Genomic DNA, 17,996 nt, shown 5'->3' with positions numbered 1-17,996 from the left:
CAGTCTAATAGGTATCCAGAAAAAGATGAAACAGAATGCACCCTTAGGAGATTACCGATTTATTTTATCACGTATTTTAAATGAGGCACAAAGTCTACACGAAAATAAAGTGGAACCAGGGCAACTGCAGAAAGTCCCGATCTCATGGCAAGTGAAAGTCTAAGTACACTGAGCCGGATCACTGTCTCATCAGACCAAGACACTATGTGGTGGTGATGTGCTGCTGCAGTTCAGTACTGGACCCCAACAATAAAGCCGGGACTGTAATTACTATAATGACCTCCCACTGCTATTGTGTCTTTAATTAAGTCTTTATCAGTAGGCATTTGCCACTTAAACCTAACTCACTATAACTACGGCAGCGTATCATCTACATTTTCACAAAGAATTACTGAATCATATTTCTGTCACAAGGATGAAAGGGAATATTTCAGTTCAAGTGCCATTTGCAGACAAGCTGCATAAAGAAAAATCAAGCTGTCTTTTCGCAGCACTTTCTGACAAGCGAAACTCAACCGAGAGATGCCCGGGGGTTTGTGTATGTGTGTTTTGGCTGCGCTGGGTTTCTTTTTACCACAACTCCACTTCCTTTCTACACAAACTACGAGGAAAGAAAGACACCAAATGAATAACACACTTGATTACATAAAATTTATTGAGGTAGAAAGGGGCTGAGACCCTCCTGTGAGGCCCAGAGATGCTGAGGGTGCTGTCCCCTCACACTGAGGGCGACAGGCCAGGCCAGACCCACAGCTTACACCGCGCAGCTACGGGCTCTTCCCGCTCCATGGCAAGGCAGCCCGGGCAGCTGAAAAAGCCTGTTTTACCAACGAGGCACACTAGAAGTACCCTGGGCCTGGAGAGACCACATTCCAAGTTCAAGTTTCCAGTCATAATCACTTCCTTACGTTAGCATGAAAGCCAGGGCTCAGATGGCTTTTTGGCAGAGCCCAGCTCAGCAAGCCAGACAGCCCTCTGTCAGGAAAAGCCGCCCCAATTCCAGGCCTCCTAAAGGGTGTCAGCCGGGAGCCTCTCCCTGCAGCGCTTGCCCCTTGAAGACGGAAGCATGAGCATCCCGCTCCAGTCCTCACTCCTCTGAGATGACTTGGTCCACCTAGGATCCAGGGAAAGCCCCCACCCCACGCCCAACCCCCAACCCCTGGGGCCAGCGAGTATGAGCCTCACTGGCCTGCACCCAGCGGCAGGCCGTGGTGCCAGCCTTTGGGCTCTTGCACATCACCAAAAAGCCCTTTTGGCTTTAAAACCTGCTCCTCCAAAACGCATAAATCCCTTCAGAACTGGGGAAGGGCCTGTGCATTGCATGGGTAAGAGCTGGGGGTAGGGGGTGCTGTGAGGCCCCCGAAGGAGAGGAAGGGGTGAGGGAGTCGGGAGGAGAGTCTGGATCTGCTCTGGGGTCAGCACGGCACTGGGTATCCCGTGGTGGGACCCAGTGACTGAGTGGCCTGCAGCCCTGCTTTCCTGCCAACTTTCTGCCTGCTTATTTTAGGGGTGCGAACTCCAGCAGGGAAAACCTGATGCTGCCACCAATTTCCACCTTTTTTCAGTGTCATCTTTGGCCACAACTGCTCCCTGCTTCCTTTCGGTTCTAATTTCATTTTTAACAACATAAAGGTTTTGCCTGGGCACAGAGGAACTGAAAATGAGAGCCAAACGGAGAGTGGAGAAGGAAGTATGCTTCCTGGGGGGCGCCCCAGGGGAAATTTTATTCAATTTTCTCCCACATATTTGCACCCACTGGGGAGCATCTCAGGTTTTCCCACCTTGGCAGGGACACTTGCCTGGAAGGCGCGACCCAGCTTAGGTGTGGCCACTGCTGCTGGCTTGTTTCTACAACTGCACTGCTGAAGTCAAGGAGTCAAGCCTGCAAAATCCAGCAAACAATTCCATGTTCAGAGAAGAAATCGAAGCTGCCCTCATCCCTGAGTTCAGCAATAATTTCAGGATGCTTAATGAATGTTTGTTTCCACCTATTGAACAAAAGTAGCCCTTTAGCCTAGAATCTACATACTTCCGATGACATAGGTGAGACCAGGAAGCTGGACTTGGTGTTTGAATACTTTCAGGCATGGCACCTTGCTGGCCATTTGTCCTTGTTCTATGAAGAGCTCTTCTCAGTAGAGATATGTGTCTTCATATCTTCAGTCCTTTTTGCTTTGCCTCAGTCCTCTTTGCTTTGCTTTTCCCTCCTTGGCTGGCCATTGTGCCAGTGTTGCCACTATCGGTTAGTTCTGTCCAGGGTCTGCGCACAGCCAGGATGCATCTTGGCCAGTGTCAGTGGGAAAATGGGGCTCTGAGCACAGTGAGCCTGTGTTTATGAAGATCACTGCCACTGCTACTGCCGCAAGTGGACTTCTCATGACAGTCCACACCTGGCTCCCAGCCCTCCTTGATTGAGTCTGCAGCTCTCACAGAGCGCTTAGCCCATCGACTGTTTCTGCTAATGCTCTCAGCTGCTACCTTTTCCGCTGACGAAGGACCCAGCCGAGTGATGAAAGATATAAGCCAGAATCCACTCTATGCTTCATCAGACAAATGCTTGGCTTTCTGGGGGCCAACACACCTTCTACTGACTGACATGTTTCTAGGTTCTTTACCACGCCCTGCTGCGGTACACATTAGGATGTTTCTCTGGGTAAATGCCAAGGTTCTCCCTGGAGGGGAAAAGAAATGTCAGAAACACCGCTCCTATTAAACAATCTGAAATTATCACATACCTAAAAAACATATTATCTAGAAAGAATCTCTCCTAGACATGATTTTCAACAGAGAGGTAATTCCCACCCCCCATAACATGCAGCTGAGCCCATAGCATGTCATAAATATTTGTTGAATATAAATGAATGATGCATGCATAGATGAATAAATGATTTTTCCCCTAGTGACATACCTGATTTCCTTCCCTGTTCCCTTGCTTGCTTTATTCTCAAGCATCTGGTTGCCATTGACTTATAAGAAGCCATGTTTTATTTTCTACATGGAAGATGATGGGAACAGTGCAGGAGATAAGAGAACTAATATACATTACTATGAAAGAAAAATAAGAACAGGAAAACTGAGAAAAAGCAGGGGTATGTTTATCTTAGAATACCTGTTCTCAACCTTGTCTGTGCATGAGAATCTCCTGAGGAGCTTTAAAAAGTACTGACGCCGGCCAGGCACAATGGCTCACATGTAATCCCAGCACCTTGGGAGGTCAAGGTGGGAGGATCACATGAGGTCAGGAGTTTGAGACCAGCCTGGCCAACATGGTGAAACCCTGTCTCTACTAAAAATACAAAAATTAGCCAAGTTTGGTGGCAGGTGCCTGTAATTCCAGCTACTTGGGAGGCTGAGACAGGAGAATCGTTTGAACCCAGGAGGCAGAGGTTGCAGTGAGCCGACATCATGCCATTGCACTCCAGCCTGGGCAACAAGAGCAAAACTCCATCTCAAAAAAAAAAAAAAAGAAGTACTGATGCCTAAGTCCTACCCCCAGAGGTCCTGACTTAATTAATATGGGGTGTGTTCTAGCCATTGGGATTTTTCCAAGTGTCCCAGGTGATTAAGCTGTACAGCCAAGTTTGGGAAACACTGGTTTATAAAATGTCTGCCCTAAAAGACTGGATGCCGGCTAGAGGAGAACAGCAAACTTGGCTCTGAGCCTCTTAGCAGCCAAAGTGAAAAGAAAAAAACATAATCCATTGCATGATCCACAGTGTTCATGGGATAAAATCAAACCCCAGTTGTTTAGAAACAGTCAACCCTGAGACAGACAGTAAGAGATTAGCTGGGGGTCCTCATGAAGAAGACATGGAATGAACCAAGCAGCAGCATCTTCAACAGTGTCCCTATAGTATCCAATCAAGGAATATTTATTAAGCACCCACTATGAGGTCAACTCTGTTCCAGATAAACAGACAGACTTAAAACCTGTGGTGTGTGTCCAACATAGCATGTCTAGTAGGTGGTGGAGCTAAGATTCAAAACACAGGATTATCAGACTCAAGTCCATGCTCACTCCATTATAAAGTAGCATGGTACTACCTGGGAGTAAATATAATAAGTTTTGGATGACTTGTTGTTACAATATGCTTTAATATGAGATAATAGCATCATTTCAGCCACCATTCTTAAAACAAATCTTCAAGAAGTTAGAACCACATGATTCCAGCTCTACTTAAACTACAGATGCATTTATCCTTTCTCCCAGCAGAGGTGTTCCTACAGGCATACCAGTAAACATAGGACATACAACCCAGGATGTTCATTGTAGCATTATGTCTAATAGCAAAAGACTAGAAACCATGCAATGGGGTACTGGTTGAATAAACTATGATATATCCATGCTATAGCATAATATACATCTATGAAACATAAAGAAGACAGTCTGGGCAACATGGCAAGATCTTGTCTCTACAAAAAAAAATTTTTTTTTAATTAGCCAGTCATGGTGGTGTACCCCTGTGGTCCCAGATACTCTGGAGGCTGAGGCAGGAGGATCGCTTGAGCCCAGGAGGTGGTGGCTGCAGACAGCCATGTTCGCTCATTGTCATGGGTGACAGAATGAGACCCTATCTCAAAAAATAATAATAATTTTTAAATGTTTAAAGATAAGGAACATCTTTGTGTTCTGACACTATGAATGAAAAAAAAAACCAAGACAATGTTCAGGCCAGTGTATATATAATAGGATGCTTTTTGGGTAAGGAAGGAAGAAAAATAATAATATATATAATAAATTTGCTTTTGTTTGCATAAAAAGCACCAGAAGAAACACTAAGAATCTAAGGACAATGGTCAGGGTAGAGGTGAGCACGATGAATAAGGACAGGACAGAACAGATTCCGAGCACACATATCCTTATATTGTTTAAGTCTTCAAACATGTCAAAGTATTCCCCATTCAAGAAGAGAAAATAAATAATGAAAAAGGGAACTGGATGAGGGCTGAAGTCCCTCAACTAGTAAGTGGTAGAGCTGAAATTTGAACCCAAGTCTATCTGTTCCCAAGTCCATAGTCTTGACACCATAGTGGTCACCTCCGCCAAAACTTAGGGAAGAAACTCACCAGGTGTTAGCCAGCTTGGGAGGCTGAATTGGCTGCAGAGGGCCCTGCTCCCACTCTCAGAGTTCCTCCAAAGGAGTTCAGGATCTAGGGGTTTCAAAGCACCATTGCAATCAGGTATGTTTGTTTGTTTGTTTTTTAATCTCCATCAAAGAATAGCGCAGCAGTAACCAACCAGTCCGGGTGGAAAGCCATGTGCTCTGGGTTCACTCTAACAAAGACAAGTTGGGTACATTTAAATTTACAGCCATTTGTAATCCAAGCATTTAGAACTCATCTGTTTAGGGTGAGTTGTGGGCTATAAACCCTCCTGGTAACAAATAACAATACATGCCAAACACATTATACCTGTCGACTTGGTTTATGGCTGTGTCTTGGCTTATATTAAGGAAAGGGCTGCTTCTGTCAATACAAAGATGCTGTTCTACACTGAAGAGAAATTTCAAACAAAATCTAGAACTTTACAGCCTGTCTGCTCTGATTTGGAATGGTATGTAATTTTTTACCCTCAGCTTCTTTTCTCAAGTTTGAAATCATCCCAAAGTTGCCTGAGAAGATACTTAGAAGAATTATTTTTGACATCTCAGGCACAGATGGTAGAGCTGCCCCCGAGATGACACAGCTGATCAGAAAGTGTTTATGCAAAATTTCCCCATTGCCCACCATGTTGGAGAAGCAGGTTCAGAGACAAAGGGTGGCACCACTGACCTGGACAGTGTAGAAACTCTTCCTAAGTTGTTGGTCCCTGCCTGACAGGGGATTTTGCCTAAGCTGAACTGATCTCCTTTTTCTCTTGGAGGGTAGGAAAGACGGATCAATTTCCCTCCTTTCTCTTGAACCCAAGCCAGCCATGCTTGCTTTGCTTCCAAGAAAGTAACACGAACTGCCTGAGGTTTGCAGTTTTTCCAGGTCTGGATGGGGAATAAAGAATTATTCTATAAAAGGGGCCCAGATTGACAATACATTGAATTTTAAATTCAAATGCGTAGAGCCAGGGTCTATTTGATATAAGATGATTAAATGAGAGACTATTGTCGGCGGTCTTAGATTCCTCCCTTTCTGTCTTTATTCCCCCTTCTCTTCTCTTGGTAACCTAGTAATATCTACGTCAGTTTGACTAGCTTGGGCACCTACTAGGTCCTTAGTCCATGGTGCTAGAAATAAGATGGTAGTGGAAATTAGGGGGAAAAAAATCTAAAAAGATCACTCCAACAAAATACGGTGAACACTACAATAGAGGTGTTCAGACTGTGCTTTGAGAGCATAGATAGGGGGCTCTGGGAAGATCAGGGAAGGCTTCCTAGAGGAGGTGATATTTGAGCCCTATTTTTAAGGTTATATTAGGAGTTAGCCAAACACTGGCTTCAAGTTCAAGACTCTGCACTTCAAAATGCCACCAGAACCAGCAGCTTTAGCCTATTCTCAGTCTCAAGCAAAATGTCCTATCATGTAAATTTACCTGCCATTTTCAGAAACCATTGCTGTTTTCAAAGAACTAACTTTGTTTTAGTATTCTTGTATTCAAACGATTTTAGGTAAAGTGTTTCCAACTTTTGGCAGCTACCATACAGCACTTCATTTTCAACAAGTTCTTAACTCCCTTAACCCACCTAGGCTGAAAGTACTTCTGCTAGGGGAACTTAACTAGCATACCTGCATCCCCCATCCCATTATTTGGCCTATCTACCAAATAATCTGGTGGAATACATTTAAGCAGACCCACGGAAGCCATTAAATATCACTTTTAAAATGGGGTTCTATAAAAGTCAACCTACAGATGTTTGTTTCCTCACCTCACCACGCACCCCCCACCCACCATTCCGAAGCACACACACACACAAGTCTCCCTTTTAACTTCCCTTTTGATGTCTTTTTGTCCTGATCCATGCCTAAAGAAGAGCCAAAGTACAATGCAGAAGGGGGCAGACCCTCATCTGTAAACTGTGTCCTGCTGTCCCAACTGAGAGCAGCTGGAACCCCTCACTCTTCACAGCTCTCTAGGCATCATCTGCAGTAGCCCCAGCCCATATAGTAACAAAAGCTGCTATTTTGTGACTGTCTTTGCCGTGTCAGGTGCTGCATTAAGCACCTGGTCTGCATTAGGCCATTTCATTCTCGCAACATCTCTATAACCTTATCGGAGAAACCTAGTAATAATCTGTTCAAGGGCAAGTTAACAGCAGGTAGGTATGTGATATTTGAATACAGAGTCTGGCTCTTGGACCCATACGGCAGATACATCTTAACCACTTGTCATGATGAAGAATAGAGTCTTCAGGGCCCCAGACCAGAGTGTGAATCTCAGCTCTGCCATTTACTTAGGCGAAATGACACTAGGCAAGTTATTCATTCTCTCCAAGCTTCAGTGCCCTCATCTGCAAAATGGGATGAGTAATAGAACCACTTCATATGGTTATGGAGGGATAAATGATGCTGTCTTGCATGTATAGAACTTGGCATGGGGCCTAGTAGTTTGCAGGTGTTCAAACATGTTAGCTATTGCTATTACTACATATTTACAAATCTGTCTGTCGCCCCACACACCATCTCATTAACCATGTCATCGAGGCCAGGGATCAAGTTTATTAATATCTTTCTCCCCAGGTGCCCAACTGAATGCCTTGGAAATGTTTGTTGAATGGATGGTTCAACAGCACTGGTTTTCTCCACTATTTCAAATGATCAAGCATGGCCCTCCTCTATTTTGACGCACAATATCCTCTTCTTGCTAAATTCTACTCCTTAACATTCAGAAATTAATTATCAAGTACCTAAAGAGATCATTCTCGAATTCTTAAATTAGAAGAGTTGTATGGTATTTTTTTTTTTCTTGTCTCTAGAAAATGAGTGAAAGTCGGCCTCCCTTCCCTCTCCCAAATCTTCTTGGACTCTCAGAAGGAGAGACCTGGCATTTCAGGAAGGCCTCACTTTCACAAGTAGAGGGATGGAACTTGCAAAATAAACAATACCCAGGTTGGGACAGGGGTGGATTTTCACTTTACAAGGAGATTTCTACTTTCTTGAAATTTCAGTGGTCTCTTCAAACTTCACTTTCTCCTAGAGAACTTCAGGAAAAATTTAGCTCCCCTGAAATACTTTGGGAGTGCATTCCTTTTGTAAAATGAGGCACACTCCTGTTGAACCCAGTTTGTTTCCCACAGCACTTTCTGGGCTCTCAGAAACTCCTGTAACACTGTCCACCACACAACCTACACGTCTTTGCCCCATCTGAAGAGCGCATTCCTCCTGCTATCCACACCAAGCACAGCCCCAGCCGACATCAACTACCTGCCACCAAAATCTCCCTCCCACCCCTCCCTGTGACTGGGCCCACTAGGCCATCAACAAGCATCCTGCTCAGTCAAGTATGTTAGTTTCCAAGGACTGCTGTAAGAAAGCACCACAAACTAGGTCGGGCACAGTGTCTCATTCCTGTAATCCCAGAACTTTGGGAGACTGAAGTGGGCAGATCATTTGCAGTCAGGAGTTTGAGACCAGCCTGGCCAACATGGCAAAAACCTGTCTCTACTAAAAATACAAAAAATTAGCTGGGCATGGTAGTACGCGCCTGTAATCCCAGCTACTCGGAAGGCTGAGGCAGGAGAATCACTTGAACCCGGGAGGTGGAGGTTGCAGTGAGCCCAGACTACACCACTGCACTCCAGCCTGGGCAACAGAGCAAGACTCTCTCAAAAAAAAAAAAAAAAAAAGACCACAAACCACAAACTAGGTGGCTTAAAATAGCAGAAGTGTATACTCTCCAAATCCTAAAGGCTAGAAGTTCAAACTCAAGGTGTTGCCCGGGCCATGCCTCCTCTGAAGGCTCTAGGGGAGAATCCTCCCTTGCCTCCTCCAGCTTCTAGTGGTTGCCAGCAAACTTTGTCATTCCTTGGCTTATAGATGCTTCACTCCTAGTGCTGCTGCTGTCTCCAAATAGCCTGATTCCTTCTAAGCCTACGTCTGTGGCCTAATGTCCTTCTTCTTATAAGGATATCAGTCATATTGAAGTTAAGGTTCACCCTAATCCAATATGATCTCATCTTAACTTGATTATATCTGCAGTAGCCCTATTTCCAAATAAGGTCACATTTACAGGTTCCAGCATGAATTTGGGGAGGACACTATTTCAACCCAGTGCTAAAAGAGATCAGTATGAGTAGAGAGACTCAGCATCGACCTATGGGGTATGACATAGAGGGTTTCAGGAAGAAAATCTTTCTCCCCTTCCATAAAGAAATGTGCTATAGCGCCTAAATCCCACCATTAAAGAGACTTCTCTTTGGCTCTCGATGCCCTTTTTAGTGCCAAATAAAATAAAAGCAAAACCTGTAATAATCCAAATGCTGTCTGGAGGAATGACATTCATAAATCACTATCATATCATGCTTGAGTGGTCATCAGTCCCTTTTTGAGCATGACAGCTAGCAGAAGTGAGGTTCTGTTCGAATGGAGCCTGAAATCTGTGACTAGAATGAAGCAGGTAGCATAGGAAACCTAGGTAATAAGGTACCACAGGTAGACATGCCTTAGTGCCCGCTTTGGTAACCTACCATATCCCAGGGAGCCCAGAGCCAGACCAGGCACTATGAGGGGGCAGGAGGGAGCAGAGTGCATGTGTACTCCAGTTAATATTTACTGAGCACCTACTGTATGCCAGGGACCGTGCTTGGTGTTTCCACACACATTATCTCTTTATAGCAACCTCATGATGAAAAACATACCATCTCTCAATTCACAGATGAGAAAACTAAGCCTCAGGGGAGTTACGTGGCTTGGAAAAGGTTGGGAAATTAGCAGTAATTACCAAGTTCAAGTTCAGATACTGACATGTTTTCCCACGTCACAGAGAAGAGGCAACAGAATCCAAGGTTTCCAGTCCCACTTCTGCTGGAAGCCAGTCCAGCCTGAAGCTCTCTTGCTATACATTCGAGTTCGCTCTTCTTAACTTCTGGTTTTAAATCTGCAGCCATTTTCTACTGCGTTTCCAATGTGCCTCTGTATGTATCTTGGAGAGAGAAAAAAAGAGAATATATGGGTCAATATAAGCAGACTCTTAAAAGCGTATACTTTATCATTGTAATAATCATAATATATTTTACTTTACAGCCACTCATAACTGAAGCCTCTGGGCACCCTAACAAAAACAGCTAAAAGAGAAAAAGAAATTATATTAAACAAAGGAAATACGACTATAAAACCCCAATAGCCAGGGAACTAAATGAACAACATAAAACCTCCAAACAACAAAACTACAGTGAAACCAAGAGGGGGAAAAAACCTTTTCACGAGCTTTACCCTGAAGAATTCTATGCTGTGAGATCACATCTGTTTAAAGCACCATAATTTATCGATATGACATCAAACCAGGAACCAGCCATTGTAAACCTTTCCCGCAGAAACTCTCAGAAAACTAACCAGGTGGTCGGTGGGGGGGGGTCTGTAGCACATAGCTGGGGCAACAATGGCTTTAAAATTTTATGCTCAAATACATCTATGTGAAGTTCCAAATCTTGGTACTGAGATGCAAAAATGAGTTCATTCCATGGGTAAACAGAATTTACAAACAGGGCTTTTTTAACAATATTCTTTTTTTCTGAGATAGTCCATCCATGATTACTCGCTGATGACTTCTCAAACTGCTGCTAAATGGACCATTTTCAAGAACGGGTCCTCTTTAGAACTAGCCACTGAGTCTCAAATACTATGAAAGGCTTTGGGGAGGATAAAAGCTCTTTCATTTATAAAGTAGCTGAGTTACTCAGCCTATCCTCCCATTCTGATGTTGCAGCCATTTCACAAACAGAAATTCCTGTTGACCCACGATACCACCATAAACCTTTGTTTAGGAACCACTGTGACTGCCATATTCATGTTTGTGAGGGCAATATTTCCCCTAAGCAATTGCTTCCCACATCCCTCCTACATGCTTTCCTGTTAAATATGGGAAGCAGATCCTGCTGGGGAAAAAAATCTTTAAAAGATTTGCAAGGTTACAACAGCACAAGCGTTTAGAAAACTACCTGGTTAGCAAAATGAAAGAAAATATTTAAAATGCTGAAAGACAACCCCTGCCTGTATGTAAAATGTTGTTCAAAGTGTTCATCCTCAAGTACTTTCTAGGTCAGTATAGATCTGGCCCCAGGAATTAGGACACTCGTGGCAGAAATGTGGACCTCAAGCCCAATGTAGCTTCAAGAGTAAAGCAGGTGAGAAAATAGTGCAGAGAGGAGAAAGAAGGCAGTATGGCAAGGAAAACTGACGATATAGGGGGAGCCAGGCATGCAGGATAGTCAGCCCAGCCTGGGGTCTCACCCACGCTCTAATGCTTAGTAGCTAGAACACCTTGGATAAGTCACTTAACCTTCCTGGCCCCTGTTTTATCATCTCTGAAATGAAGAGAAAGTGCTAAGCAAACTCTGCTCTTTTTATTTTATGGAAGCCCATGCAGTTCTTCAGAGGAATGACCATCTCTCCATAGAACAACATGGCCAGCTCTCAGACACAGCATTCAGTTAAAAGAGCAAGCCATGGAATGACACACTGGGTAATACCATTCACATTTGGGAAAAAGAACCCACCCTGACAACTCTGGATGATTTCTACAGGCCCCTGGCTGTATGTGTAAGGGTACACAAAACTGTAGACTGAGGCACACAGGCCAAGGCACAAGGGTGGACTCTTCTGGAAGCAGGTTTAAACTAGGTCAGGGCAAGTGAAGAGACTATATTTATATATTGCTTGTGCAAGAGAGAAGAAAACTTTTATGTGGTCAGTGAAAACATCATCTAGCTTGTTTCAGGAATAAATACAGTAATTCTAGAAAAGTCTCCGCAGTCAATAAATGAGAGCTGGGGTTACAATGAGGCCAAAACTTGGAGAACCCCTGGGTTCAGGATGATGTAAATACGCTACCTTACTAAGCTGGGCTCAAAACCTACTTGAAATGGACCTTGTAAAGCATGATATGAAAAATGGAGTTGCAGCTGAGACTGGGGGAGCCCTGGGTGGGAGGAAAGCCTGGGGGTGTCCCCTCTGTCCCAGTATGTCAATCACAGGGCCTCTTGGTGAGCCATGCACTATGCACCTGCCAGGCATGGGACACACACTCTCATCAACACCCCAAACCAGTTACTGGGAGCACTAATATGATTGATGGTACCTCTCCCCCGCCCCCATATTGACCAAGGCAGAGAACTTCTGGTTCTTCTCACTTGGAACTGCCCAGGTGGAGACACGTTGATCTGGAAGAGTTCAGAGCCAGGATCCAGACTTCCCATTGCCCTCTTCATTTTGATGAGCTCTGGAGCATTGCTCGATTTAAGCAAAAAGAGCTTCCATGGGCCTTCCTGGAAATACCACAAAGACATTTCTTTTTTATACACCAGAGGTAAAGGTATCACTAGCACACAAGCAGGAGAAAATGAAATGACCTCTGGCAGCCTGCAATTGTCTAGTGCTCAAAATGTCCCTCCTTACTTTAGATATAGACTGGGAGTCAAAGCAAAATTGTATTTAAATGTAGGTTAACTATTTTATTTAGATGGGCCAATCACAGCAGGAAGACTACAGAAGATGACTGGGGACATCACTTGGAATCTGCACCAAAATGATTACGTTTTCTTCAATGAGCAACTGGAAAAATATACATTCAACCACATAAATAAAGTAGACATTAATCCAGAATCCATGCTCCATTTCTAGCAAAGGCTGTCAAGCTCTGAAATACAAGAATATCAGGAGGAGAGGCAAATTTCCCCTCCTTTGTTCATTCCATTTTGCATAAGTCAAATCCCAGATAAAGCCTCTTGCTGGGAGGAGGTGCAAATAGGTGGGCAGAGAGGCTGATGGCCTGTGTGGCTACTAGCTTACCTGCTCCAGAAGTCAGACTCCACCCACAAAGCTTATTTTAAAAGAAAAAAAATGTAGGTTTTAACCAACTTAAGTATCAGTTCGCTTGGAGGGGAGGGGGATTATGTTGCAATTTTTTTCCATTTTGCCTGTGTAATAAAACAGTCCCTGTTCAATCTGGTGCATATCCTTTTAAAAAGTTTGAGTTCAATGTATGGGTATGTGGGTGGCGGGTGGTGGGGGTGTTAAATCAACTTTGGGTTTAGCAAATTAATGCAGGTTTGCCTGATTCTGGTGTATGGATCAGTTCCAGATCTGTTTTTAAGCACTAAGCTACTGAAGGATTATTATTTTTTGAATTTGTATTCCTTCTTAATCCCCTAATCCTTTCCGGAGAAATGTCCAGATTGTCAGGCCAACACATGAAAAAACCTCAGTGAAGCAGCAAGAAAAAAATATAAAGCAATAGATAAATAACCATGGGATATATTGTTCAGCTTTTGTTGAGCTTGAAATGTGCCAAGTTGGAAATACGAGAGAGAGGTTTGTGATATTCCACTGGAACATATTGTCACTGTTATAACCAGCCCACGTTCACCGGAGCTGCCAATTATTCCCCAGCCACCATTTTTTTCCTTTAGATTGATCTCCTGCTTGAGGCTGTTTCACACCCATGACTCTGAAGCTTCCCTAGTGGCATGTTGGCTAATTAAGAGCAAAATCCATCTCTTGATGAAATAATGCTGCCACTGAAAAGGAATTCTACATTTTTTTTAATTCTTAATCAGGCTGGAAGGAGTAGTATTCTAACACTTGTATTAAGCATAGGAAAAAAGGTCTATAGCTAGCAATTAGCAATGATGAAAAGGACAGCGATTTAAAGCATGTTGCAGTGACATTTTTATCAAATTAAATGAGTTTGCTAGGCCCACCAGCTGCATATGCTTATTGTCATTTACTGTTTGGACAGCAACACATCAGCCACTGAGTATCAGGAGGTGCCGAATTTAATAAGTCATTTTGACACTGGTGTGAAACGAACAGATCAGCATTCTGAGGAATGTGTTCACACTCTGAACAGACAGGCAGACATTCTAAGCATGTGAGGTGACACCAATCAACAGGAAGAAATGATGAAAGCCAGGTTAGGGAGCAGGCAATGGTGGTAGTGGTGACAACGGCAGGCGCGGAAACACACCACTGAGAAAAGAAAAAGATACGCACATGCACACATCGAACCTACCATTTCCTGGTTTAGGTACACAGAGCATCTGAAGGGGCAAAGACTTTTCAGAAACACTGGGACGTGTATCCATTCTAGATCCCGGACGTTTTCATGTATAATTTAAAAACCTACCCAGTTTTCTTAAAACCACCACTAAGAGAAGCTGATAAATCTTCAGCTTCTGTTGTTGTTTTTGCTCCCTCATGTTTGAAATATGGCAAAAGAAACCAACAAAAAAAAATTCTCTGCATGCTGGGAAAACAAATTTTCGTTTGCCCTTTCTACCTAATATGTTTGCCCTAAACTGATTGCCTAGCTAGGATAAGAGGAGCTGGTATCACTTGGTTTTGATTTACAGTGAGGGAGGGTATATGTTGCTTTCAAAACTCTTGCTTGGAACGTGAGATGTGGAATGACATTCCGATAATCCCAGAAGCTATTTATGTCAAGGGTGAGATCTGATACCAACGTCTTAACCATGTACCTGGCATCAAAGTTAAAACACACCAGATAGTCGATTGCCAATTACCTCTTAAAACCTGCAGGTGTAATTTACAGCCTAACAAAGGTGACTAGTAATTAGTTCATGGCTTCAGAAGTTTCTAATGCCATCTAGTGGAAATGGTAAATCTGATCACTTCTGCATCAAAGGAGAGCCTCAAATTCCAGATAATATGTCATTACGTTGCTTCATATTGAGAAAAACTTTGTGCCAGAGTCCAATCTCAAACGTATCTCAAAAAAAATTGCTACAGTGCTTTCATAAGACTAGAATACATTGCCTTGGGAAATAAGACTTGCCCAGAATACCCTTGGATGCCTGCCCACTGCAAATGAAATCATTATTAGCACCAGGCCACCACTGCCATGCCCGTAAGATCATTTTCTTCATCACTCTTCTCTTTCTTGTCTTCCAGACCCTAGAATCCAGAGATGGGTTCTTTGGTCAATTTTTAAAAATCATTTTGCAAGTCTAGTGGGTTCCATAAAACCTGAAATATCTTTTGAAGTAAATTTTGCACTGATTTTAATCTAGAAAGTAGTTAAGGAAAGCTAAATACATGTTGATAGTTTAATACTGGAAGCTACTTAACTTTCAGCAGAATATTCATAGATTTTCCTCCAGTGAAATTCTGTAGTGATATTCTGAGCAAGGACAGCATTGGAGACTTTCTGCCTCCTTTCAAGATGGTCACCAAGCAGCTTTAGCCATGGAGCTATGACATGAGAATCAAATGGTGCCTCACATAATTGCAAACACAAAAATACTCCACATTTTATTTTGCATAGGAAGATGGGCAGGTGAACAGTCTCTGTTCACCTTTGCATATGTCACTCTCCTCTGTATCCACACTCAAAGGCAGTCCTCACTAGGAGTATGGCTATGGGAAGAGAAATTACTGTGCAGGGAATCTGGAACTGAGTTCCAGTGCAAATTAATGTGAAACTCAGAGCTACTCATTTCGCCTCTCCCCACTCAGTTTCCTTATCCATCAAATAAGGAAGTTAAATACAACATCAACTCAGAAGTCTTTTCTTCTCTAAAATCCTGTGGTTTAGAATTTCAAGTCCAAAATTCAGATCTTCTGTTTCATTGTAATACTTGTATTTAAAAGTACTAACTTCATTGTAGTTATTTCACTTAAAATAATAATGTTTATTAAAATGAGTTTTATTATCTTTTATTTATATTATCTTTATTTTAATTATTTGTGTTAAAATTATTGTATTAGCCCACTGTTTGGACTGCCATTGATTTTAAAAGCAACTTATTGGCAAGAGGAGAGGGCTACAGTTTTTTGGTAATTTTAGACGGAGTTTTGCTGTTGTCGCCCAGGCTGGAGTGCAATGGCACAATCTCGGCTCACTGCAACCTCTGCCTCCCGGGCTCAAGCTATTCTCCTGCCTCAGCCTCCCTAGTAGCTGAGATTACAGGTGCCTGCCACCACACTCAGCTAATTTTTGCATTTTTAGTAGAGACGGGGTTTCACTATGTTGGCCAGGCTGGTCTCGAACTCCTGACCCCAGGCAATCCACCCGCCTCAGCCTCCCAAAATGCTGGGATTACAGGAGTGAGCCACCGTGCCTGGCTGGAGTTTTAAAGAGTTAAAAATAGAAAATATGGTATACCTTTCCTATATATGCCCATTTAGTGTTGCTATGTTGGATAAAATATATTTTATTTTAGTATATTTGTAAAATAAAGAACTTTTTCAGTTGGAAAGAAATATATAGTCTTGCCACACATAAAGTCTTTAAAAAAAAAAAAAAGAAGATAAATCATTTGTAGCTCTAACATCCAAAGACTTGTCTTGTTCATTTAACACAACAGTGTACCCCCTCAATCTTCTCCTCATGTGTAATATTCACATAATTTTATCATATGGCATAGGTAAAATTGTACATGCTGATTTTCATAATAGCGTTCATTTTTGTGACAAGAAATATACAGTTTATTATAAATATACAAATACACAAAGAAATTAAAATCACCCAGAATCTCATGACTCAGATATCCTCATTTACTATTTTATTTCTTTAAACTTTTTTTCATGCATAATTTAACATGGTTAAGATTATATTACGTATTCTGATTTTAAGTACAATTAACCCAAGAAGAGTCATTCACAATTCCTAGTTGGAAGATGTTATAAAGAGGTTTTAATCACAGATTATATCTGCCACTGGTAGGTTGTTCATTTTTCATAATTACAAAAAACCCTATATACTCAGGTCATTCAAAATGAGTTCTAAGAAGCATAAAATTATTACTCAAGTTCTTTGTCAATGCAATTTTTTTGTGCTGCTGAATAAAAATCAGTTTCAATGGAGGGATAAAAAGAATACTTTCTGGGTTTAGTAATTCTGTAAACACAATACCCTGTCATTTAAATATTGCAGGCCCTTTTTTTGTACTAGAAAAGAAGTAGGTTGTATTGTTTTAAGTAGAAGGTGATTCCATCTGACCCATGAGGTAAGGAATATTACCCAAAAAAAAGTATCTCCTGATTCTGAAAAAATAGCAAAACCCAACAATAACAACTAATGGAAAATAGCAAAAACCAACAACAACAACTAATGGAAGGGTTATAGACCCTAGCTTTTTTTGCCCCTGGGTTATAAATCCATTTGAAAATACCTAATATAATTAGATTTTTTATTATGGAATCTAAACAGAATAAAAAGCTGTTTGTAAATCTTTTTACATCATGGTTTCCAAGTCCTTAATCCTTCAATTGGCTGGAGTAAAACTTTGAGTAATGTTTCCAGTTGTGTACAGCTTGGCATATTGCAGAATTTTTAATATTGTCTTCACAAATTAACGCAATTCTTGGGTTGTGACGTCCCCAATTCTTTTTTTTTTTTTTTTTTTTGAGATGGAGTCTCACTCTGTCGCCCAGGCTGAGTGCAGTGGCCAGATCTCCGCCCACTGCAAGCTCCGCCTCCCGGGTTTGCGCAATTCTCCTGCCTCAGCCTCTTGAGCAGCTGGGACTACAGGCGCCCGCCACCTCGCCCGGCTTATTTTTTTGTATTTTTAGTAGAGACGGGGTTTCACCGTGTGAGCCAGGATAGTCTCGATCTCCTGACCTCGTGATCCGCCCGTCTCGGCCTCCCAAAGTGCTGGGATTACAGGCTTGAGCCACCCAATTCTTGATCTTCAAAACTCTGTAGGTGGGCATCAGCTTCTTTAGTTCTCTAGGGGGAACTCTGAGGCGAGCCTGATTTTTGTTCCTTTGTAGACTAATTTTGAACCCAGATGCTTAAAGAGCTTTCTTTAGCCTCATAATTCAAAAGACACAGGAGGAGTCTAAGGGTAGACCTCTTTTCTTGGACCATATCAGGACCTCTGTGAGTCCTT

At 42.5% G+C, this 17,996-nt stretch overlaps 1 long non-coding RNA gene across 2 annotated transcripts in view; it reads right to left on the bottom strand.

Annotated features, from left to right (window-relative positions):
* Positions 1-1,172: 1,172 nt before the first annotated feature.
* LOC103877010 overlaps positions 1,173-17,996 on the bottom strand; it is a 33,316-nt gene continuing 16,492 nt past the window's right edge. Inside the window, exons 5-8 of one of the 2 annotated variants that reach the window (XR_002516692.2) lie at positions 12,276-12,410; positions 9,892-10,069; positions 5,068-5,275; positions 1,173-2,672 (exon numbers count right to left, since the gene is read on the bottom strand). This is a non-coding gene — a long non-coding RNA (uncharacterized LOC103877010). The remainder of the gene's footprint in view (positions 2,673-5,067; positions 5,276-9,891; positions 10,070-12,275; positions 12,411-17,996) is intronic. The other variant, XR_002516693.2, reaches the window with a different exon arrangement.

The sequence above is a fragment of the Papio anubis genome, chromosome 14, assembly GCF_008728515.1.
Source record: "Papio anubis isolate 15944 chromosome 14, Panubis1.0, whole genome shotgun sequence".
Taxonomy (NCBI): Eukaryota; Metazoa; Chordata; class Mammalia; order Primates; family Cercopithecidae; genus Papio; species Papio anubis.
Note: the sequence above shows the minus strand (reverse complement) of the source record. Positions and strands in the feature narration are given on the sequence as shown.